The following is a 27,733-nucleotide window of genomic DNA, read 5'->3' as shown; positions in this document are numbered from 1 at the left end:
AATGCAACAGTACACAAGTGTATGTAATTGTTAAAATTCCAAACAGTGGTAAGATCTTATATAACTCTTCATCCTAATCAGAAAGCTTTAAATTGTTGTTTTATTGTTGCTGGCATGACACCCAGTGTCAATTATTTCATGTTTATATAGAACTAGAAACGGATAACAAGTAATATGTAGATTCTGCCTGAGGGTTGACAAGGATGAAGGATGGGAAATGTAAACAATTTTAACTATGCCAGATAGGAGCAGCAAGTCAACTACAGACGCCTCTAATATAACTGAACATTCCAATAATAATTTGCATAGTGTGACACTCTCTTGACACAGCTAGGGCATTGGGTTCTACTCTCAATTTTGACCTAATGTAGTTTTAAAATTATGATTTACTGACAAGTCTTTAAATCCCAGTATCACTCTCTTTTTAGTATGGTTAATTAATAACATACTAGATTTAAAAAAAAGTAAGTCATACGGTAAAGTATGCACTCTCTTAAATAAATCCTCGTGAACATGTTGAAGTGATTGTTTCACGGACATAACTATATCAAAGATTCTAGTAACTTTTTCGATTGGTAGTAGTTCTATCTAGACACTTATGGTTTTATGGCCTCAAAGTTTTTCTATTGACTGTTCAAACAAATTGTCACGAGCGTACTTGTTAGTGGTTATTTAAAACACGTGTTGTGCGTACATTAATATTTTTTCAAACTATCTATGACTGGTTGCCAAGAAATGATCATTGTTTGCTTTCTACTAATTCTTCTGTATTATGATGTTATTTGTAATTCAAAGTTTAAAGACGGTGAGTAAGACTTTATGGAAAGAAAATCTAGTTATAAAAGTTATAATCATATTATAACAAATCAGGACTAAGCTGTCTGATATGTTGTGACCTTTAAAGTACAAGAAACAAAGGCAGCCAGTATAAAGAGATGTATAATTATGATATATAGTTAATTAGATGACTACCTAACAGAACAGAAAAGAAAGGATATGGGTACCCATTCATGACACACAATTAGTTAATAAACAACAAAAACTTGAAAAGCAAATAAACAGCACTTGTGTTATATTTCCTATTTTGCATATTTTGAAATTCCGAACTTGCAAAATAGGAAATATAACACTTGTATTGGGATTCTTCATCTTAAAGTCACAGAGAGGATTTCAACACGGAGCAAAAATATAGCTCTAATCTCACTGCATGTCTATGGCGGTTCAAAGAACCGGTTTGAGCCAAAATATTTGCAAACTAACGATTACGCAACACCTGTGAAGAAAGTTGTAGCAATGGAGTGATATCAGTTTATTAAATTGTGGAAGAAATCCAACATGAACTGTCATAATTTAGCCCAACAATCACACCGAAGCGTCAAGTGTCGTAGATTGTATTCAACTAGCCAAAACATCCAAGACTTTAAAAAATAAAAATAAAATAAGTTACTTGAATGTATATAGCTAAAATAGCAGTTTGAATATGTTTTGTTCTCTTCAAAAATTGAGACTATGAAAATGGGGAATGTGTCAAAGAGACTACAACCCGAAAAAGAGTAGTCAACAGCCAAAGGCCAACCATGGGTCTTCAATTCAGCGAGAAACTCATGTTTGTATTGTCCACGACAAATAAAAATTGTAATCCTTTCAAATAAAATTCGCGCGGTAACTGATACCGGTAATTTGTTCAAGGTATTATAGAAAGCATTGTAATAGAAAATAAGGTCTTTTTTGTATACAACATAAACCATTATGTTCAAGGAGGAAAACTTAAAATAATTAACCTATAAACTAAATTTAATTCCCATTTTCATTTTATACGTTGTAACATATCAATCCATTGAAGAAGCTTTAAATTAATTAATCAATTTGTGGTTCATTACAGATTGTGTTTTACAGCCGATGTCGCAGAAAATGATCCATTAACTAACAAGTCGAGGTATTAGAAGAAGATAAAGTATTGATAAGTCATCTAATGCAATAAAATCTCTCCTGTCATTCTTCTATTTATTGACACGGTTCTTAGCATAGAAACATCTATACACCTCAATATTGAATTTCTTTGTCATTTGCAATGCTCGTTATCGCTAAATACAATATGTCTTTTGTTGTTTAGTGTTTTCTGTATGCTCTGTAATAGAATGCTGTATTATAGATAGAAGAGATGATATAGATGTAATAGTTGGGAACTAAATATTGAGTCATTTGAATTGAAATTGGATGCAATCGAAAATAATTTAATTTTGGATGTAACGCATCTTTTGATTGGCTGACGTTATTTTGTTATGAGCCCATAGACATAATTTAGTCATGTGACCGTGACGTCATTAACGTTTTTTCAGGGTTTTCTACGGTTTAAAATGGAATTTAGCATTAAATTATAAGAAATGACTGTAATATTTTTTCTGTCTATTCGAAAAAACATAAAAAATGTGGTGCACGCTGTTAAATAACCCGCTACGCGCGTTATTCAGTGTGCACCACATTTTTTATGTTATTTCTTCATAGACAGAAAAAATATTACAGTCATTCCTTAATTAATTCAAATTAAATAATGACTTAGTCTAGATGGTTAAATAAATAATTTGTTTAATAATGGTTTCCCTTTATGACAGTAGCGCTATGTTTCTTAAAATTTCGGTTCCGAACAAAAAGAGGTCAGAATCAAAGAATTTTTGTATTAAATTCAAATGTAACAAGCATAGTAGTCAGCAATTTCATTCGAATCAACACAACATATTTTTATTTTGTCCAAATATCGAGATCAAAAAATTGTTTTATACGATTTGAAAAAAGAAAAAAAAATTCTGAACAACCAAGCAATAAACAAAGCAACAATACTGAAACTATAAGTAGAACAGTCTCAAATAAAATCGCAATGATAATATCAAAGAAACATATCTATATAATAGACTGAAGGACGCCTCCGGGTGCGGGAATTTCTCGCTACATTGATGACCTGTTGGTGACCTTCTGCTGTTTTTCTTTTTTTTTTTTTTTTCTATGGTCGGGTTGTTGTCTCTTTGGCACATTCCCAATTTCCATTCTCAATTTTATTAATTATTAAAGTCATAAATAATTTTCATTTTTATCGATTTCTATTTTTAACTTTATTATGATCAACCTTGTGAAACAATTTTCATGTGTTTTCCCCATTTTATTTCAAAAATTTCATTGTAATTCATTTGGTGTTTAAATAAACCTGAGACCCTTATTAATTTCAGTAGGAGGTAGAGTACGACCAAAGAAATATAGTACAAACATTCTAATAGAGACAAAACACAAAATTATGCAATGTCTACTAGTGAAACACAGAGTATGTAGATAAATGCATAATTGAATCGCAATTGAATTCGGTCAGTCTTAAATAACAACGAAACTATTATGTGTAGGAACTCATAACCATAGAATTTTTATACGTATCTCTCAACGTAACTATGTAAAATGAGTTCGATGAGCTGTATCTTAAAATATTATATGTAGCCGAAAGGTAATTGTTGTAATTGGTCTGGACATGGTTGTCGGACATCGATGAGTATAACAGCGTGGTTGCACCAAACACCTTACAATGATTTGACATTGAGATAGGATACAATCAGGGTAACTGACCTTGTATATGAGATCGATGATAATTGGCTAGGGATACAGTGTGTATTACCTTTGTCATACTACATTATCGTTCCTATGAGGTGCAATTTATTGGTTAATTAGCGGAGAACTTTATCAGACCCACTGTAATGTATAATAAATACATAAATATGACAAGTTACTGTGTTATTTTGATGTCTTGATTCATAACATCTGTGTACGATATTTCTTCATTACATCCGATTTTATTACAACTTGTTTGTGACTATGATGTCACTGTCAGAAAGAATGTGATAACAATTTATTGTCAATATTACGAAAGAAAAGCGAACATTTTCTTAAAAAAAGTCAACTATGGAATTCACTGAGAAACAAAAAAGTAATATAAGCAAAAATGTTTATTGTATGTAATTCCAAGGAAAATGGCAAAATCTAATGCTCGAACGAATGGAAAACAACAGTTACTGACATATTTCTGACTTGGTACAGGCATTTCCTTTTGTAGAAAATGATGGATTAAACCTCTTTTTATAGCTAGCTAAACCTCTCACAATCATAGTTGCAACGTCTTGACATTCATGGTTAGTTTGAATGTAGTATTAGCGTACTTCTTATGAAATTTCGGGGATAGTGTCCCAAGTGTGGTCAGTGTATAACTTGCAAATTTTGTTCTTGCAATCACTTATTTTATTTTTCCATATGTTATGCCTAAAATAGAAAGTTGGAGGAAGGAATAACGTGTAACAAAAAAAATGGGCATGATTTTTTAGGGAAAGTAGTCATTTGGTCCAGTTTTGAAATGTACACAAATGTCAAACTGAATGCCAGTTCCCCTTAGCATAAAATTATCCATATTTTGAGTAAAAATTGATAATTTATACTTTTCTATAATTTTTATATAATTTGTCCCAAAAGTAGTACACTACTCTTTAATAATCTTTTTTTGACAGAGCAGGAGCGATTTTTTCATTTGCAATTTTTCGTCTAAAAGAAAATGGACGACGAAATAATGAAGCTGTTTTAAACTTTTTGTGTTATAAACTCAAACCTGTATTAACTCTATCTTGCTCGAAATCCTACCTCATCCTCCCCGTGTTAAGCAGGGGTAACTTATTATATCTCGCGAAGAGAAGAGGTTAACTTTCACCATTCTTATTATTTTTCCCTCAAATGCGCACAAACATCCTTTTTTATCGCTAAAAAGCCATTGCCATACGTATATATGCTCCCCAATGTTATTTGGTCACAGGGTGATTTAATCAGTTGTTTGAAAAGTCAACTGTTCCGCAGACAAAATTGTCTTAATTTTTGTTACAAATCTGTAGAGCCCATAATAGTTATCAAAGGTACCAGGGGTGGTGTTCTCGAAGCTATCTTAGGATTAGGACGTGTCCTAAGACCATCTTAGGACAAGTCTTTGTCCTAAGTCGTGTTCTCGAAGCTCTCTTAACTTAGGATATATCGCATTTTTCGTCCTAACTTTAGGACACCTAATTATGTGTCTTAAGACCATCCTATCTTTATCCTAACTTAATAAAGTTTGGATTTCGCTTTTTGATAATTATTTTACGTGAAAATGAACACGAAATGAAACGGACCATCGGTTTTTACCTGGTATATAAAGAAAAAGTGCATGATTTTAAACTTTGAACTTCGTGTTTCACGATACGATGACATTACACATTCAATTATCATTTCAGTTTAAAGTGTAATCCTTTTTTTATATAATTTTATAATCATGATAATTACATTTGAAATCATGCATTTTGATCTTTACATGTAATTATAAAATTCGTAAACAATTTTTTTTATTGGTTTCATCATTGAAAAATGTTTGATCAAAATAATACTTAAACGATTTGAAATTTTTCACTTAGGATAAGTTTAGGACGTCCTAACATAAGATGCGTCTTAGATAGCTTCGAGACACAACTTAAGAGTGTCCTAAATTGATCCTAAGTCCATCCTAAAGTTGGTCTTATCTATGACTTAGGACGAATCTTAGGATACTTTCGAGAACACCACCCCAGGATTATAATTTAGTACGTAATTCGTCAATAACATTGAAACTAATGATGTCTCTTATCGAGGACTGTAGAGTATCTAACAAACATGCACAACATATATAACAGAAAAATATATAAGAATTTAACAAGTTACGCAATCACCTAATGGACCACACAATAAATAACTTTGACGTAAAATATTAACAGTTTACACAAGATTTTATTTGTTTAGATTGGAACTTCAGATCTTGATATGTCAATATTAACAGACAAGGTAAATTGATATTATAGCTAAACAAAATCAAGAAAAAACATTAATAGTCTCAGGCTAGAATAAAACGGTCAACAACCAATGTGCAATATCCATTACCATATTTAAAGTAATATATCGAAGGCCCTCGTTTAAAAAAAAACACAAAACATCACAAAAGATAAGACAACATGGCCTGATTCAATTAAACTACACAAATAGAAAACTAACAAGAACATAACGACAAGTTGTCTGCAGGTTCCTAATAACAACTCATGACTAAGTTTGATTAAAATCCATATAGAATGAAATTCAAAACAGTGTAGCTGTGGCCATTGATTGACACATTAAAATCATCCATTGACTGGGACAATTTAGGTGAACGTTTGTATGTAACGACCAATGCTCACTATGTACTTTTTAAAGACACTTAAACTATGGGGTCACCAAAGGTTCTCAACACCTAAATAAAGTAATTCGAAAAATTAATCAGAAATAACACGATATTTTGATTTAATCAATTATATAAATCAAAATACAAAGGTTATTCCTGATTAATTTTTCGAATTATTTTATAATTAAAGGCGTTAAGAAACCTTTGGTGACCCCACAGTTTAAATGTCTATCGTAGGTACGTCGTGAACAGTGGTCGTTACAGACAAACGTTCACGTAAATTGTCCCAGTCAATGGATGATTTTAATGTGTCAATCAATGGCCACAGCTACACTGTTTTGAATTTCATTCTATTAGTAAGTTCTGTAGGTTTCAGAGGAGTTGTGATGACAAGAACAGGACTGAGGGACTTAAAGACACATGGACGGACGGACGGAGGTACAGACGGACAGATTAAAACTTGTACCGCAACTTTGTTGCAATGGGTATAAAACAAACATTTTGAATGTAAGCCAATTCAGATTTTGGACGAGTTTCTTACATTTTGTTCAATCCGGCGGTAGTCAAGGCATGTCAAATTACACTTTTGTATTTGTATTAGATGTCGTTTATTGGAACGACAAACCCATTACTATCACAATGCTGCGAACAACACTCGTTAGCACCTCGTCAAAACACCTGATTCCTTGAACAATTGGCCTACTGCCGGTGTATTTAGGTGATCACTTTCTTGACTTAAATTGTTGGTACCAAACATCATAATGTCTTCCTATCGTTAGAATGAAATTCAAAACAGTGTGGCTGTGGCCATTGATTGACACATTAAAATCATCCATTGACTGGGACAATTTACGTGAACGTTTGTCTGTAACGACCACTGTTCACGACGTACCTACGATAGACATTTAAACTGTGGGGTCACCAAAGGTTTCTTAGCGCCTTTAATTATAAAATAATTCGAAAAATTAATCAGGAATAACCTTTATGTTTTGATTTATATAATTGATATAAATCAAAACATCGTGTTATTTCTGATTAATTTTTCGAATTACTTTATTAAGGTGTTGAGAACCTTTGGTGACCCCATAGTTTAAGTGTCTTTAAAAAGTACATAGTGAGCAGTGGTCGTTACATACAAACGTTCACCTAAATTGTCCCAGTCAATGGATGAATTTAATGTGTCAATCAATGGCCACAGCCACACTGTTTTGAATTTCATTCTAACAGATTAGATTACTATTTCAGTTACGATAATAAACAAGTTTTGATATACAATATAAATTTATGATATATAATGATCACTGTTAAAGACAATTATAATTGACTTAGTTATCCAGAATGATTTTTGAAATGCATAGTAAACAAGATTGTTTATTTCTAAAAATATTATATAACAAGATCTGAATTTACGTATGAACCATAAAACGGGAGAAACGATAACTTGAAATATATAGAAGTGTTCGATATACCCAAAATACGAAATCTATAAAGAGAAACAAAGTATCCCACATTAAGTCTGTAACCTGCGGATAAGAAATTGGTTTCTCAAAATATGTTTCACTGGTCAAATTGTATCAGTTACACTATAAACTGCTAATAAATATGTCTAGACATATATTTTTTCTTTATTTTCTTAAGTATTATCGATCAGTTCGAACCATCTTTTTGATGACCCATCATAACTCACCCTTTGTATTATAAAGTTAAAAGTATGGTCAGATTATAGAACTTTAAAAACAAAAACGATTGTAAAAGATTTTTTTATTGTTGATACCATTTTATGAAAATATATTTTTACATCAATTTTAATGATGGATAAATTTATCCACAACGTTTTAGGTCCATAAAAGGTTCACATTTACGAGGGGAAGCCTTTATTAAGAACTATCTTCAAATATAATTATAATCCTGGTACCTTTGATAACTATTCGAAGAATTAAAACACTAACATTTTATATTGTATATGGCTTAAATTCAATATAGAACCATATGGCTTCCTCATAAAGTCTCAGTATGTCAATAAGAATAAGAACATAAAAAGAAATAATCAGATGCCAAAGTTGAAAACACAGGCGGATCACTCATACCAAAAACAAAACGACGGTACTTATCCAAACGACACTACAAAAAAAATTGCAGACTTAACAACATGATACCCCCACCACGAACAAATGTAAACTCAGGTGCTGAGAAATTGGATAGTTTCCCTTGAAAATTTTAGCAACTGCGAGAAATATAAGCAAATGCAGTCAATTCTTAAAATTTGCTTTGCACCAATTCACAATCTGAAAATCGAAACCTTCACTTCGTTGCTTTGAAATTAATGTCTCAACTGATCCTCATTGTATTAAAGTGAATATAAGAAATAGACATAATTGCAAATGTTGTATCCTTTATGTTTTAAGATTCGATTAACAAATTCATTAAACTTTGAAGAATATTATAAACTTGTAAATTAATGATAATACCAGCTTCTTTCCATTCATCTACAAAAGCTCCTGAATGAAGTCTACTTCACAACGTTCAACATGTGTAAGAACTACTTGTGTAATGGTTAAAGAATTCAAGAGTTTGTTTATGCTACAGCACGAGGAGAGGGAATCATATTGTATGTAGCCTTACAAAAGTTTAGATTGATTAGTTGAAACTAAAATGAGATCGGACATGTCAATGTTCAGAATTTCCTTTTTAGTAAATTCGTTGAAGTATTCTATATTGTGATTCAAGTTTGATATTCAATACATAATACCCGTATTTATAAACATTTTGCATAATATGATTAACAAAAAAAAATGATGTTCTTATAAAGGTCTTTCCTATATAAGAAGTATACTTTTAAATAAAAGCAACAATTAAGTCTTTGAATAAAGACGTATAACAAGAGAGACAATTAAATGCTTTTATTTCTGATGTGTATCAACGACTTCTTTCGAGAGGAGCTCTATCTAACTCTTGTCATGTTTCCCATTGTCAGTTAAACTTATCGATTCAATCTTTTTAAGTATTTGAAAGTTTTGCAATCGGCCTATGGATTCAACCTCATGATATCATGCTATTTAAGCTAGGTTCACACTGCCGATCAGATCAACTAGATGATCCCGATTGTCCAAATTTCCACAACCAAGCTCAACCAAATTCTTGATCGGGCCTGTTTACGACTTCTACCCGACCGCCATCTGACTGTACACGACCTTTACTCGACCATTCACGACTCCTTAACGACTCCATCCCGACTCCATCCCGACAACAAAATGAATACTTATTCGATAATTCCGATCAATTTACGATGTTTACACGATCTTTACTCGACTAGCTAGACCAAATCAACTATTCACGATCTCAGCCTGATCTCGACCAGACCAGATCGACCTGATCGTATACGGGTCGTAGGGATAATCGGGAATTGGTCGGGTATACACATTTGTAGTATAAAAACGTCCGATTTTTTTATTCCCTGCCGCTTCGGAGTGTGCATTAAATGTTACCCGTGTCCGTCCGTACGCATGCACGTACGTCCCAACATGACCCTTTATAATGTTATAGATGTTAGCTGGGGCATTATTGGTGTCCCATGGACACATTCTCCGTTTATTTGGTTATATTCAGTAGAAGGTCAGAGTAAAATCATACATTTAATATATCTACATAGAAATGAAGCAGTTGGATTTGTGAGTAAAGTGGTAAGAGTTCATAGAGACAGATTAATAGCTGCGACGGAGCTTGTAGAGTGCATAGAAAACGAAGAAGATGGTGTAGACATCAACAGGCGCCGGGAAATCTAGGTGAGGCAGTGGCTGACACGACGACCACTGTGTGGGCAGTTTGAGAGATTTGAACTCAATAAAGAGGAACACAATGCTTATAAAAACTTCTTCATAGTGGACACTGATATATATGTAATGGTAGTTTTATTGCTCTTTTTTGGAAATGACACCACAAAATGAGATTTGTCACTGGATTAGTACTAATGTTAGATAGCAATAAACATAAACTTTACCATCCCCATTTACTTGCTTTCTTACAAATAAAAGCGTATTGTTTGTCAAATAAATGTTCATAAGTATGTAATCAGTATTTTAAATAGATTTGATATCCAGTAGTTGAATGGTTAAAGATGTTTTTTTCGTTTTGCTGTATGGCAACAACCTGTATGTATTTGCCAAAAAATATAGCAAAAAGAGGGCAAAGATGTCACATATTTTCCCAAAATTTTACCCAAAGTAGAATTCCAATCCCCTGGAGTAATACCTTTTCTAAAACAGTTTACAACTTTACATATATCTATCAAGAGATGAAGAGTGCATTTCTTTCTAACCAAAGTTTGATATACGCTGTGTGCCGTTTGTTATAGTTTGTTAAACGTAACAGAAGTAGAAACAAATGCATCGTTTGGTTAGTGGGGATTGAAATTTTGAGTAATTTTAGACAATGTCTTGAAGCAAGAACACGTTTAGATAATCAATTTAATGTTAACGTTGGAAAGAAATGCTTCTTTTGAACTAACAAACGACGAACGACAAACTGTAGACGCATTTACAGCGAGTGTATAGTTTGTTAAAACGTTTGCAAACTTGCAAAAGTATATTAGAAGAAACAAATGATGGAAACTTGTGCTCGCTGAACAGTTTGTATCGGTTACTGCTAGAAAGAAATTCGCACCATATAAAAGATATTTGTCTTTCGTCTCATTTTGTGTGAAATTACGTCAAAAAGTTCGAATGGAAAAAAAATATGACTGTAAGGTGACCTATAGTTGTTATGGATAATTTCTGTGTAATTTAGTGTTCTGTAAAGAGCTGTCGCATTAGCAATTGTTCCACATCTTCTTTTTTTTTGTGCTACAAACATTTCTGGACAGACAGACAAAACAGAAAAAAGTCCACACAACAGGTAAAAGATAATCTTGATGTTCTTATAAACCAACTTTGAAAGATAACTTAGTCATCAGCAGTCTAACAATGAATATTATTGCACAATTACTTTAATTTTTGAAAAATCCACCAGTGCCAACATTGGATGAATTTCTTTCCTTCCAGAACATCTGAGATCATCCCAGGTTTTGTTGGGTTACGTGTTGCTATTTTTTTAATTTTCTATGTTATGTGGACTGCTGTTTGTCTCGGTTAACGTTTTTCGCTATGGCTGTGTCGGTTTGTTTTCGACCTCTGAGTTTGATAGTTCCTTTGGTGTCTTTTGTCTCTCTTTAAAATGTTACCTCTTCTTGCAAAAGTAAAGAGACGTACTGTACATGGAGGAATTTTGGTACAGCCAAAAAAAAATGTTGCCAATATAATCCGATCAATTCGACCGCTACTCGACAAATTCTCGATCTCTTCTCGAGTGACTTGCTTCTCGATCCTTACTCGAAAGTTTTTGACCTGTCAAAAACTCTCGGGTAGAAAGTTAGATTGATGACGAGCTAGGTAGACTATCCCGAACATTCTTGTCGATTGAGTCAGACCAGTCTGCCGATCGGACTTGATCGAGTTGATCTGATCGGCAGTATGAACCTAGCTTTACCTAACACATTTAAGAGAGAAGTGTTGTTGGCAACATTACGATCGCACCCGATACTAGTTGTGTAACTTTTGAAACACAAACATGCACACACACATGCAAGAATAACACATAGCCATTGCAATGTACATTCTCATTTACTTATACCTCGCATCTTCCTTTTCATGATATCTTTTATGTGACAAGTGGAAAGTAAAGATGTATTACAAAATTCGACTTTATTGCCTTTATATGTACTAGTGCGTTTAATGCTTGTTAGAAAGTAATGATGAATCCTTACATTTGCAAATGATCCTTTACTGATTGTAAACATTTTAACTTATACCAAAGTATCAAAGTTCTTTAGTATACTTTTACTGCTTAGTATGCAGATCTCATTGTGAATTTCAAATGTTTCGCTTTAAATTAATTAATCAAGCTGTGCAATCCATTCTTAATTCAATTTCTGTAATTATGTAAATAAAAGGTACTGATTAAGATTACGAAATTAAAACTGTTTTATTGTTTAGAAGACTAAATGCTTTATATGACGCATTCAAAACTTATCATTGAAAACGAAAACATTCAAAGTTCTATGATATATCAGGTCATAAAGAATCAGTGACATTAATTCTGGTAGAAATTATTGCATACATAATAATGTTAAATGGTTTTCTTTTGTTACAGTATTTTCAACTTACGCTTCGATATGATATGTCGAACTCAATAAATCTCATAAACAATCATTGAAGGTTAGTCATTTGTTTGAAATTGAAACAGAGGTTTTGTTATAAAAGAGAAATTTACAAGGGATCAGGACATACAAGAGTATCTATATTTGTCTTTGCTTATCGTCCATCAACGGGCACATTGGTAGTGTCTGTGTTCCAAAATAAAAATTTTAAAATTGAAGTAATACCATAAGTGACTTAGGAGAAATTTTAAGAAAGGTTTCCATGTTAAAACATTAATAGGATTACACAAAGTTGAGTCGCCGAAATGTTTACAACTGAACATGTTTATCAATTGCAAAAGAAACGGAAAACTGGTAAAAATCCAGCCCAATAACGTAGTGTTAATAGGTTTATGTACCCTTATGACTTCATATTTGAGTAAGAAAATCGATAATTACAATAATGACGCCATGTTTAAAAGGAATTATCCAACATAAAACAAAATAAATTCGTTGGTGTCGAATAACTGTTTTGCCTTTACTTTCATCAGGAAAACTCTAACCCAATAAATGAACGTCAACATACTTAAATACTTGAGAGCCTATATGACCAATGGAGAGCACAAAAGGAATAACCGAGTCTACCTCTGGTCCACTTTGCGTTTACCTTCACCAAGAAAGCTCAAACGTAAAATTTAAATAGCCAGGAATGTATAGATTTGAAAATGGAAATGGAAACAACCCGACCAAAAAGTAGAAAACAGCCGAGATCCATCAATGGGGCTTCAACACAACAAGAAAATTCGGAGGCATGCTCCAGCTGACTCCTGAATGTGATCAGTGAAAATGGACGCCATACTTACAACAATACATATAATTCAACTAAGCTTGAAATTATTTGTTCAGCTATATGATCAAAACTGACCTAAATATAAATACCCACCCACATAAGGATCGTATTGCCTGAGGGACTGGTAACAACTCATCATATTATACTAACAGCTGTGTTGTGTATGCTTGATGTGCAGTTCATCAACATAAGAATAATCATTGACGTCACTCAATAAATATTTTGATACGAGCGTCACTGATGGGTCTTATGGAGACGAAACGCGCGTCTGGCGTACTACATTATAATCCTGGTACCTTTGATAACAGAATAAGAACAGTTGCAAGAGAATTGACCCTTTTCGAAGGGCAACAATCTGCTCTATCAACCTCTCAGCTTTGTGTTATTAATATAATGCTGAACTTTCTATTATTTGTTGTAAAGGTTAACTATATGTTTACGAAGTTATCTGATATAACAGTCTAATAAATTGAAAGGAGTTTGTGTGGTGAAAACTTTAAGGAATATCAAAGATTAAAAAAAAATATCACAGAAAAACACAAACAGGTCACAAAACTGACTACTATAATTGAAATCAAATGAATTAATCTTTAACAAACTGTAGTAGGAAATTTGATTAAAGTAATACTGTCCTTACCCAGTTCATTATCATGATTATGGTATTCCTTAAAGCAAATTTCATTAAAACTAAGTATTGTCTGGATGATTCAAAAGAGGGATCAAATTACTAAACAAATATACTTATAATCATGTCAGTACTATAAAGCTGATGAAACCCTGCGGTACTAGTAGTCCGTCATCAACTGCATCGATCCATTTCAATAAAGTTAAAATAACTCTTAATACATTAGGTGCGTCTGACCCGCTTTAAAAACTTTTAGTCACTAATGACAAACAATGGTGGAAAATTGTTTCAACGAGAACAGATATTGATAAAAAAAAAATGCGATTAACTCTCAAGTTGTAGTTTGAAACCTTTTTTTAAATGCAACAACGTAATGTGGCAACCATATTGGACCTTTGTGGTAAAACTATCTTCGCTAGCCAAGGATTACGACCCAGTACCCTCCTATCCTTCTTAGCTGATTAAGATAAAATTTAGTATCCACGTGGTAATGATTTCAAAACAGGTCGACAGAGTCAGCGTGTCTTGCATCATCCGTCATGTGATTCCAAACTCCGTTAAAATGTAACCATAGGTAATTATACAACTCGGTAGATAAATTAACAGACATGACTACCATTCTGGTTTTTAAGATAAACAACTTAAAAAAAAAATGTCGCTATTAAGTTAATCCATACCACGTCGTTTATATTAACCAAATCGTTATGGTGCCCGACAATCTTATGTAGTGTCGATTACAATCTTTAATGTCTTCCTCATAACACTTCTGAAACAATTGTGGTGTATTGTAGCACCTGTCATGTTATTCATGTAAGTACAAACCCGGGGCTAAATCTTATTTGGTTGGTCCCATTCGGAAAAAGGGACCAGGATTGTAGTTACGACAATTAAGACATGTGTATCGTCATCTGTGAAACAAATTTTTAGTACGGGCAACCAATTCGTAATGGCGTCTGTAAAATTTCCAAAGGATGGATTTCAACTTCACCACATGGAACTCTCGGTATGATAGCTTCCTTCTGAACAGCAATTCTCTATCAAAGAAATTATTATAGCATAGGAAATACGTGCCCTGGTTTATCGTATCAACTGAGAAATATACTCGTTATGCAGGCGCTGTTGGAATGTTGCTACATTGAAATGGAAATTGGGAAGCTGAACTCATCTGTTTTGTCGTAAAGTTTTGTTTTCAGCCCTCATCGATCATTAGATATGAGGCAGATATAACCAACCTGTATCTTAAGTTTGATAGGATAGCTGCCTAATTTCAACATGGTCAATAAATTATGAAGTTTCCAATGTAAGTTAATATTTAAGGTATTAAATTCCATATGCTCATGCAGAATATATATACTGCTTGGTAATGGAAAGATAGGAAGCTTACGTTTTATTTTCAGTAGTATCCTTGAATACAAATTCAATTGGGTATATGGGGTGTACGTACGCACTTACGTGAGGGAAATTGAGTGACTGGACATTATCATTATATCTGATCGTGAAAGGTGAAAAACATCGACAAGGTGCTTTTTCTAATTGCCTTTAAGAATGTTTTGTATGAATTCGGCTTCAAATCAGTACAAAACAGGTTAGTCTGTAGGAGTGGACAAACTATATCACTTGGAAACACTTTTTTTGTGAAATATCAATTTCAGATTTTTTATTTTGAATCAAGGATGTTTGTGATTAATTGTGATTCCCAAGCTTGTAGATTGCAATTTCATTTGTTAAGCAATTAAAAGAACATGTTTCCCAAACCCGTTTTGTACATAGAATATCATTGAATTGAAACAGCTGCCATTTGGAAAACCCACTTATGATGTGAAGCTTCAGTTTTAGATATCATTGTGATTCCTCTTGACACTGATGTACAAGAAAAAAAACCACTATAATGTCATTAAATGACATTCTTATGGAATTTAAATCAAACAAGCTTTGTTAGGGCTTCACTCACTTTTAACACACAAAAAAAAAAAGGAAAACAAATACATTTCAGAGATGGATTCCTTCGTTTACAATGGAATTCCTAGTAAATACCAAAAATGTCAAAAATTAACATTGAACTGACTGAAATAAAAGCGTAATAAAACATGATAGAAGTGTGTTGTTTTAGTTTTTACAAGTATACTTGTCATGGTTGAAATTTCAATAAAGGGCAAATACTCAGTATAATCTTTTTAATATATTGAATAATGAATGAAATTATGTAGTCTGAAATGCTATTGTGAAAATTACATTTTTTTCGTTATAAATATGTCTCACCGACTTTAGGTATTCCCTTGATACATATATATATTCTAAATGAATTTAAAGGTAAAAACATTGGTAATCAAACATTTGCAGATATTGTTGAAAGTATCTTATAAGAACGATTCTATAACGTGTACAAACAAATGTTTTTAGAATAACGTTCATTTTGTACGCTCGAAACAAAAAGTTTTCAAAACAAAATATAAACACTAAATAAATGTATCTGTATGTTTTCGTTTTGAATATATACTGAACCGCAAAAGAAACTTCGCAGTAATTTAAGGCAAACATAATGAAAGAATAAATGCTATATTTTTTTTTATTGAATGGGCGTATAAATACCCCTGTTATTTCACATTTTTTTCATCATTTCAGTTCATTTACTGTTCATTGATACAGGTTTTTTTTACCACCATATCACAGATTTAATTAATTCAGGTCACCATAAGCATTGAGTACGTGAACGGTCATTTGTACTGTTTGTTGCATTGTGGCGTTCATGTAGAAGTTGTGTGGTGCGTACATTGCAGTTAAATGCATTTGCAACGACTTGAGGTCGCTATACAGCATTTAATGTCCTATTGCCTGTTCTCTTTATCGTGGGTTAAATCGTGGCATCAGTACTGCATCAAACAGATTAAGATGACACAAAAACTTCGCACCTCTAAAACACCCTTATAGAGGCACAGATTCAACGTGCATCTCATCATCATGCATGAAATTTGACTGCAAAACGTGTTCCACGGACCCAGCGAAACCACTATTCATGAACGCAGTCAGCCGTAACGGAGATTTAAACATAATCCTAGCATCATTTGAAGGTAATTTACATAAACCACAATAAATAAATATTTTTTTCAATGCATTTGAAAATTTGAGTTTTCGAAAAATACGACGTTTCTTTTGCGGTTCAGTATATGTTTATATATAAAGTAGTAAACAATGAGACATAGAGTCTTCATACGTTCTGTCTTTCAATCACATTTTTTGGTTTGAAGCTTTCCTTTGACATTGAAGTCTTTTCAATTTCTTAACTGTTTACGTTCGAAAATAAAGACAATTATCAGAAACTAAGGAGTAATATATGCAAATATAGGTTGAATGTGTGTCAGCCAGATTAAATTTCTCATTAAAAATCTTTGTATATGTTATTATCCCATCATTGTTCAATTACGAAAGTATTTGCAAAACGGGATAAATAGATTTAAACAGTGGAGCAAATTTGCAAAATTCTATTTCAATTCACTAGTCTTCGTTCATTAAGTCATGAATGTCATTACTCAAATGTGTGCATTTGTTGACAGGTTAATGATTCTCACGTTTTGTTCTAGTTATTTAAGACTTTATGAAATGAACTTTAATTAAGTAAACAACTGTACTCTCCAATCATTTCAGCTCACGTTGTCTCACACTCAAATACTTTCATTTGACACACCATCACTTATGTGAGAATTTCAGCGGGTTTATTTATTCAAACTTTAGGATTACTGTGTGACATTTTTAAAGGGAACTCCGATATTTCATATAAGAGGGGATGCAAAGGGATTTCACTATATTTTGAGTTTATGTGTTTTAAAGTAAACAAAGTATTCAGTATGTAAAACGTTTTAAAAACAATTTGAACGACACATAGCAATAAATGCAAATGCTCTTCATTGCAGTACACCAGTGCAACCATCACGAGTTTCACAAATGATATCGGATATGTTCCTTACGTCGTAACTACAATCCCCTTCCCTTTCATGAATGTGACCTACCGAATTAAACAGTTTACCGGATTCGTTATCACATAAGCAACATGACGGGTGCCGCATGTGGATCAGGATTTGCTTACCCTTCCGGAGCACCTGAGATCACCCCTAGTTTTTTGTGGGGTTCGTGTTGCTTATTCTTTAGTTTTCTATGTTGTGTCATGTGTACTATTTTTGTCTGTTTGTCTTTTTTCAGTTTTATCCATGGCGTTGTCAGTTTATTTTCGATTTATAAGTTTGACTGTCCCTATGGTATCTTTCGTCCCTCTTTTTTAACTCTCACATTGTAAGATTTTCAAATTTAAGGAAAGGTTGCCATGCGTTCTTTAATCACATAAAATACCTACGTAAAGCATGCAAAACAACCTATGGTCCATATTACTCAGTGACAAAAAAAGGTTACTGAAAATTATGAGACTTTTTATGTGTAATACAACAAAATCATAGTACGACATCTCCGGCTGCATTCGAAAAAGAGACGTAAAAAAATATCCCCTTGAATTTGATAGTTGTAGGTAATTAACTTACATTTCATTGCAGTAAAATAATTCTAGGTCATATACATATATCTTGGGTATTCAAAAGCTCCATTAGATTTTTATTGATGGTTTCTATAGAGTATCTTGGAAACTTGAGCATACATGGTTACTAAAACTTGCAAACAGATAAAAAGAAAAAATGAGGTAAAAATTTGATAAGGTAACGTCCAATGATGGATGATTTCTTACATGCAATGAAATGTGATGTGAAATTTTGTCTATTGTACTGGACAGGATTAAGCCTTACTTATGCCAAGTATTTCTTTATTTGAAACAAAGATAAATTCTGCACAATTTTTTGAAAATTTGCAAATTTAACAATGACTTAATATTTGAAAACAAAATCAATGGTGGGATTACACCTTGATGTAATTTTTAATCAAACTGTTTAATAACTTGTGAGGTTATTGTCTCATTACGTTTTTGTGAAGGAGACTCCAATCATACTTTTTTCATGCATGTCAGTTAACTTATCGGATTATGTAATTCGGGCAATATTTCTGTCGCCATTGTAATTAGATAAACGTGAAATTGTCAATCTTTGGGTAACGTATGAAACTTGCTTCCGAATAGGTTTGATTTCTTTGATATCAATGAATGTTTGACTTTGCACATTGTTTTGGAACTATTATTCACATTTTGTGTCAATTTCATTATTTTAATTTTATTTAATCCAATTAATATAATTTTTCATCTATGATTGTACAGTAACACATAAAAAAAAAAAAATTAATATAAAGCACTTGTTACGAACTATAAACTTACGTTGTGTTCACATTTTCATGTCTTATTGATTTTTAGATGTTCACCGTAAACCTTTCGTGGAAGAAGTTTGGGAAACTATTATACTATATTGCAACTTAAAAATAAAATATTTCATTCCCCTGTCTATGTAAACTAGTTTGATAATGATCGGCGATATTGTGCTACATGGAAGAGTCTTAAAATGTTTCATAGTGTGATGCTGTTACATTGTACCTCGGCCTTAAAATATATTCTGATGAGGTATTATGTTGAAAGGATGACATTATGTTCTATCCAACATATGGATGGATGAACTAAATAAATTCAACATAGATATCAGGATTAAATTTTGTATATACGCCAGACGCGCGTTTCGTCTACAAAAGACTCATCAGTGACGCTCGAATCCAAAAAAGTTAAAAAGGCCAACCGTTACTTTAGTCCACTATAGTTTGTTCCGCAATTCAGGAATAAAAATATATTTTATAAACAACTGTTCATATATGATACTAAAACGCAATGAAAGACTGACCATCAAATTTACATCCCAGCTCCTTTGTTCTAACAGGGGTGATCTGAACCGCATCACCCCTACCAGATCACACTAGTTTGAGTTTCTTTGTTATGCATGCTTTCCTTTGTTCTGTAACATTTTGGCGGGAATGTCAAATCCACTATAAAACTTATAATTAAATATACAAATATACGGAACAGACTATATATCAAAATTCACGTAGAAAAAATCCAGTGTATTTAATAGTTATCCCATAAGGACGCGGTGTGTCAGTGTAAGATCATCCCGATGGCCGGAGGCTAGAGGGTGATCTTACACTGACACACCAAGTCCGAATGGGATAACTATTTTACATCCCAGCTGATTAAGAATAGACGAAAAACCATTTACAATTCATAAAATGTAGTTTAGAACGCCACACAACCATTATAATATACTTTATATTTTACTATATGATGTATACCCTTTATGACCCCCAAACACGATGAGTAGATATCAAATAATGTAAACTCGCCCCACTGGCCAATCGGCCCACACTATATCGCCACTTTATGAAAAAATCGCCCCACTCTTGTAACCGACTCGCCCAACTTTAAAAAAGTGTAAAATCAAATTGAACAATCAGTCTGACAACTCATTTATTTAACGAAAAGGGTTTAAACCCCACTGAGTAAAGGTCTGTCAACTCGCCCCAGTTATAAAAATATCTTGCTTCCTTAAAGTATGTTAAATTTCTGATAGTTCGTATCCAGTCGTCCTGGTGTAGTGGTATGTGTCGTGGCTTGATATGCTAAAGGTCTTGAGTTCGAACCCCAGCATATACACTGGTTTTTTTCTACGTGAATTTTGATAGATAGTCAATTATAATTAATTATAAGTTTTATACTGGATTTGTCATTCCCGCCAAAATGTTACAGAACAAAGGAAAGCATGCATAACAAAGAAACTTAAACTGGAGTGATCTGGTAGGGGTGATCCGGCTCAGATCACCCCAGTTAGAACAAAGGAGCTGGGATGTAAATGCTGGGATTCGAACTCAAGACCTTTAGTATATCAAGCCACAACACAACCACTACACCAGGACGACTGGATACGAACTATCTGTAATTTAACATACTTAAAGGAAGCAAGATGTTTTTTTTATAAGTGGGGCGAGTTGGCAGACATGTATTCAATGGGGTTTAAACCCTTTTCGTTAATAAGTGAATTGTCAGTGATTGTTCAGTTTGATTTTACACTTTTCAAAAGTGGGGAGAGTCGGTAAACAAGAGTGTGGAGATTTTTTTCATATAGGTTGGGCCAATTGGCCAGTGGGGCTAGTTGCCATTGTTTGATATCTACTCATCGTGTTCGGGGGTCAAAAAGGGTATAAATCATATAGTAATGTATAAAGTATATTATAAAGGTTGTGTGGTGTTTTAAACTAGATTTTATGAATTGTAAATGGTTTTTCGTCTAATCTAAAACAGCTGGGATGTAAAATGGTTATCCCACTCGGACTTGGTGTGTCAGTGTTAGATTACCCTCTGGCCTCCGGCCATCGGGGTGATCTTACACTGACACACCGCGTCATCGTGGGTTGTACGACTTTGCCCCCCGCAGAGCTATAGAAAAACAGTACATTAACGGGTGTTACACGGACTCTTTTTAGACGATACACGGACTCTTTTTAGTTGTTACACGGACACTTTTTATGAATAGAATCACTCGTGCATGATAAGTGAGTTCATGGGCACTTTAACTTTCAATTAGATTTGAACTTTTTGGTTCACCGACTTATTTCCTGTCTTTTTATTGAACAACATATTTACGTTAGCATCAATATCTTTTTTCCAGTAAAATCTATTCATATCAGTACACTAAGGGGTTTAGACATTTAACTTCAAAAAAAGGGGGGGTATGGTTTCTCCTAAAAAAGATATTTTGATCCCAAATTTTACGAGAAAAAAATTATTATGGTCAACAATGGTCAAGCAGATGACAAATTAATGTTTTGCATGATTCCTGATTTTCCGAATACCGTAAATACTGCTAATTTAAGCAAAAACATTTGGGTGGTAGCGTTGAAAAGTATATTGTTAATATACTCAAAAAAGAACATACCGCCCCCGGGCCCTTCATGAAGCAAAATATTCGGTCAATAAATGTTTTCTTCAATATATGGACATGAATAGTATTTTGGACAACACTGAGAGTAAAGATATGATGATAATGACGTGTATATTTCAATAAAAATAAGACAGGAAATAGATAAATAAAAATCAAATCTTATCAAAAGATAAAATCCCTATCAACTCACCAATGCACGATTGATCCTATAAACAAAAAGTGTTCATGTAATGCACGTCCAAATAAGCAGCAAATCTAGAAGAAAATCATTCAACTTATGTCATCAACTTTTGGGCGGTAATTTAAGCTGCGATTGGATCATAATGTAACACGTGTTTAATCCCGATCAAAACACGCAGATCTAGAGACGAGCATGAATTTAAAAAAAATATTAAAGTATATGCCTGAATCTATATAATATTTAGACAAAATCCATTTTTTCATAAATTTATACATTTCATTCACTTATGAAGTAGGAAATTCATTCTTTTGATACATTTATATTGTTATCGAATTTATATTAGTGGCGGGTCCAGGTCCAAATCCCGGACAAATAAGAGAGGGGGGCAACTTTATGTCCCCATTTAAATGCATTAATCATAAAAAAGGGTTGTTCCAAACCCCGGGAACCCCCACCACTGAATGTTAAATTCGTGTATTTGGCAACAAACGATCGATTTTTACGATTTTTTAAGGGGGATGGGGGGGGGGTATTTTAAAATGAATTAGCCCCCCCTCCTTTTCCCCCGCTTTCCTTTTCATCCATAAAAATTAAACGTTATCCTTCTTACCGCTAAATTATTTCTTAAATAACTTACTTTTTTACGAAGTTGCATTCTAAAAAGTCTTAATGTGTACAACATTCATCTTTTACTTGAAATGGTTCTTTTTTTTTTTTTTTATCAAATTATAAGATTCCTGATTTTTTTTCTTGAACACGGTTGAAGGTAAATGAAAAAAATAAAGGAGTTTATACTGTAACTATCTAAGTTTCTCAAATGTTTAGTCTTGTAAAATGTATTATTACTTTCTTGAAACGTCGTACAAGTCAGATAAAAAACAAAAGTAACAAAAGAAACAGGCCGGTAACAACCAGCCGAATAGTTTTTCTGCACTTGTAGTCAGGTCAAGGTCCTCGGCTATCGCCTCGGACCTTGACCTGACTACTCGTGCAGAAAAAATATCCGGCAACGGTTGTTACCGGCCTGTTTCTTTGTTACCTTTGTATTTTATCTAATACTTGACTATTAAGGATTGTTATATAATATAACAACTTTTGTATAACACGATAACATTGCTCACAATTCAACGGTCAATTGATCATCAATACATGCCTTCTGATGAAATTGTTTTCTAACAAATGATATTCAAAACTTGTATATTTTTTATCTGGCTTCCTTTTTTTATTTAAGATTAATTTGATCTTCGACAAAATAAGTGTTCGACTATGTTTCCGTTAAAACAAAAATTTGATGACAATACAAATTATTTCAGAGGATTTTTTTCTAATGAATATAAACATTTGAGGCATGCTCAGATTTATATTCTGAACAAGCTTTAAAAACTATATCTTCCTTTTTGTCCACCAAAACTTCAATCCTCAACAATTGAAAACTATATATAGATAGATGAAAAAATAATTGACTATTACTATGACAAGCATAGTGCCCATTATTATCGTTTCAAAGGAATTGTTTTCTTTACAGAAAACTAACAAACAGATGAAGAAGATTTGAGACTAATGTATGCTTGTTTAAAACGTATTATTATCTCTTTTCAGTTACAGTGTAGTATGACCTATATTCGAGTCATAACCATTCCACAATAACATTGGTTCTATCCGCAGTTCCTGATATAAACACAAGACGATTTTTGTATGATTGCTAAATAGAAAGATTAAACTACCATAGGATAAAGGAAATGGATACAACATACAGGTCAACGTTCGGTCTTGAACAATGAGCAATTTGGCTGTTTTTCTACAACCCTGCGGCATAAATAAAACTCTTCTACTCGTTAAAACATCTATTTTGTCTTTACAACTTACTTTTCTAGACAGAAAGTTCAATTAATAAAAGCATACGGCTGTAATTTAGTAGAAGTAATAAAAAAAACTAATCAGTACTAATGAAAAGGTTATATTTTGGCCTTCAAAAATACGTTAATCACTTGTTCGGCAATATTTTTTTTTTATCTCATCCGTGTCTTTGGCTTTCAAATGGTTTCACATAAAGCTTTATATGTAAATTAAAGGGGAAAAGGAAAATATGTTAAATTGTAAGCATGTTTCAGCTTAATTTGTCTTTAAATTTATTATTTTACAAGTAAAATTGGAAAATTAGTGTCACTGAGCTGAAATAGTCTATATTAAATGCATTTGAAAAATCCTTTTGGAACATTTGATTCAATTTAATCGCCTTCAGTCAAATCAATTAGCTGCAGTATCAATGAAGCACACCTCGCGTCTTTCTCGTGTACAAACTTACACAAGTTTGTCTTGACGGTTTTTTTAAACGAAAAGATGACATATAGATATAGGAAGATGTTGTATTGGCGCCAGTAAGACAACTCTCCATCCGAGTCACAATTTATAAATATGAACCATTATAGGTCAAGCTATATTACAAACGGGAAATGACTGATAATTGTTAGCATCTATACCCAGAAGTAAAGGTTAGCTATAACTAACCTTTAGAGATGAAAATTTGATTTTTTTCAATGACAATTTCGGTTTTGATGGCTATTGCAGATTGAGAACTATGATGCTCTGCATCGTGTTGAATAAATGTCATTGCGGAAGCGATTCCGGTTCATGTAAGTACATTTTGGCGGAAGTGATTCGGGTTAATGTAAGTACATTTTGGCGGAAGCGATTCGGGTTAATGTAAGTACATTTATTTCATATTATTCATTATATTTACAACCTCTCACTATTCGAAGTCGTCTCATGCCACACTCTTGTTTAGAGATAATTAGTTTGTAGTAGTCCTTTGTGGGTATTCTGCAATAGTAATTTGAGGTTTGTAAAAGCATGTAATAACATTTCAACAATGAATGTCCTGACATCAAAGTACAAAAAAGGAAATGTGAACTTTGCAAACTCAGCAAATAATTAATAGCACTACATTCGCGGATTCCCAAGCTGTTGGTCCTGTTTTATGTCTTTTGAATGAAATTAAAGGAACGAACCATGCATGCTTTAAACTGTATCTAAATACGTCGTTATCTTAATACTTTCATGACTCAAGTTGTTACAAATAATAAACAATACGTACTAGTACAACAAATATAAACGAGGGACGAAAGACACCAGAGGGACAGTCAAACTCATAAATTCAAAATAAACTGACAACGCCATGGCTAAAAATGAAAAAGACAAACAAACAATAGTACACATGACACAACATATAAAAATAAAGAATAAACCACCCTAACCCTAACTCTAACCCTATTATTAGTAACCCTAATAGATTACACATTTAAAAAATTGAAATTCAGAAATTTATTCTATTTTCCTCACTATAGAATTGGTCTATTTTGTATATGCAGTGTTGGTAATTGCTCATAACCTTATTAGTCAAAAATACACCAGTAACACAATTTGTATCTAAATCGGTCATACTGATATGAAAAGCTCTTTAAAAACTGAATAATGAATTTTTAAGCCATTGTCAGTATCTCAGTCAAACTTCAGACTACATTACTACGGTAAGGTCGGTACTATTAAGACAGTTCGTTTGTTTTACTTGATGTAACAACCACAGATTTAAGATGATTCAACTAAAATGTACACATGTGGAAAAAATGTATAATTTCAGATATAGTAAAATTAGGAATCTAAAGGGATAGACTATTGATATTTGATTCTGATTTTTTTCCTATGTCCAAATATAAATTTCGAGCAACTGCCTTCATTTGCAATAAATTAAATAACAATAATATGACATCGGTGTTTAAAAAGGGGAAGTTTAAGAATCTTAATTTTTTATTTGTTCTTTATTTCTGCCGAGGTATATTTTTCTTAATGTTTCTTTTAAATTCTATACAATCTTCTTGCTTTGTACTATTAGCATCCTGCACGCATGAAGATGACGATGAATGGTTACATAACAGGGATATATTATTCTGACTCCGACCCGACTCGTTAATGCTGCGTGGTAAGCGGAGAAGCAACACATACTATGTTTTAAAGTTTTAAGTTTGACGAAGTCATGACTCGAACCTACGACTGCCGGCACTCGAGGCGAACACACTCCAACAAGACCTCCGATACGGTCCACCAACTTACAAGAAAAATAGAAAAAAAGTCTTACATTCGGTTGAACCTCTTATTTATTAAAAAATTGTTTTTTAATTATAATTCAACTTTGTATCAATATTATCATTATTGATAATTTTGAATTTATGTGTATATCTAGAAAAGGCTTATATGTTTATAATTTCATTACTATTTATATTATCTCATCATCTCGCTTAACCCACAAGGCAAGTGCGAGTAAAAGTTATTATGTATACTTGGTGTCAATCGTCTTTAAACTTCAAAAACTTTTTTGAATTCTTAAAATAAACTAGAACATTTCAAGCTTGTATTTACGCATCAATTGCTGATAAGGGGTTTAATATCCGTTAACCGAATTACTACATGCAATGGTTTATAATATATTAAAAAGCTTAAAATCCTAAGGATGACTACCATTTTCTGAATATCATTTTATTATTTTCTCTATTCAAACAACCAGAGGCTAAAAAACAGCCTGCGTCGCTCACCTGTGTGTTCATTTTCAACAATGTACTGTCTATCACATTGTGGACAAGAATAGAATTTACAAAAAAAACTATTTTTGTGTAATCTTGTATTGCTGATATTGTTCTGCTAACAGTTTCACCTTATCTTCTTTAGTTTTTGCCCAAAACTTTTTTAAAAATGTTAACACATTTTCATTTAAGGACAATAACTCTAACTAAGAATCTACTAATGATTTCGGCATTATTCGACTCACGTGTAGACCTTGTATTGTTGATAACTTTTAATATTTCAAAGTCTATCTTTTATAGTTTGTAAGATGAAAGGTAAAAGCTAAACAAAAGTGTAAAATTTGTTATTCCAAAGCAAAATTCGAATAAGGAGTTGACTAACAATTTTGACCATGTTTACATTTTGCTATTTAAAGTGTTTTATCTATCTATTAAAGTTTCCATGATAATAGACTTAAAGATATCAAACCAAAACGCAAAACATAGGGTACAAATCCTCATTATATGTAGATTTTGTGTTACTGATAATTTTAACTATGTAAAGTTTTTCTCTCTATATATATATATATCAATTTTGAAGATAATAAACAAAATTAGTTAGCTATGGGTATAAATATAAATATATTTATAACAAAAGAAATATGTCAAAAAGTACATTAATAATATCCTACAGGTTTTAAAAGGAGTTCAACGGCAATAGACAATTATAGATTAGTATTCCAAACGTAATTATACAACTTCACCCGGATTGTTGAAATTGCAAAAGCTGACTGAATGTTTGTATTCACTAGATTTGAAATAACTTACCTTTCAGTAAATGTACCACCTACAGTGATGATCAATTTCAGTTTGATTTAGACATTGGTATTAATTTAGATTATTTATTTAATGCTCCATATATCCGGGTTAGTATTATTTGATAAAAGTCCATAAAGGTTTAAAATGGACTTAATCTTTAACTTTGAATACACAGATTTAATCTTTCCCCTGATTCTGTAAGCCAGTAATTAAATTGCTGACAGGTAACTTCCGATACTATCTAAAAACCGAATAGATTAGGTTACGTCCCTTTGATTCATTTAGAATACATTTTAATTTTGCAAATTGACCAATGTCAGTCAATCAAGAGATGTACCGAATAATAACATTGAACTGACTGTCACCTCTAATCAATACTAATATTTCGTATACACGT

At 32.6% G+C, this 27,733-nt stretch overlaps 1 protein-coding gene across 2 annotated transcripts in view; it reads right to left on the bottom strand.

Annotated features, from left to right (window-relative positions):
- Positions 1–27,523, bottom strand: part of LOC143073198 (zwei Ig domain protein zig-8-like) — an 87,446-nt gene extending 59,923 nt beyond the window's left edge. For both annotated transcript variants that reach the window (XR_012977425.1, XM_076248552.1), the window contains exon 1: positions 27,346–27,523. The gene's annotated coding sequence lies outside the window, so the exon portion shown is untranslated. The remainder of the gene's footprint in view (positions 1–27,345) is intronic.
- Positions 27,524–27,733: the final 210 nt, after the last annotated feature.

This window comes from Mytilus galloprovincialis, chromosome 4 (genome assembly GCF_965363235.1).
Source record: "Mytilus galloprovincialis chromosome 4, xbMytGall1.hap1.1, whole genome shotgun sequence".
NCBI lineage: Eukaryota > Metazoa > Mollusca > Bivalvia > Mytilida > Mytilidae > Mytilus > Mytilus galloprovincialis.
This window is presented reverse-complemented; position numbering and strand designations above follow the sequence as displayed.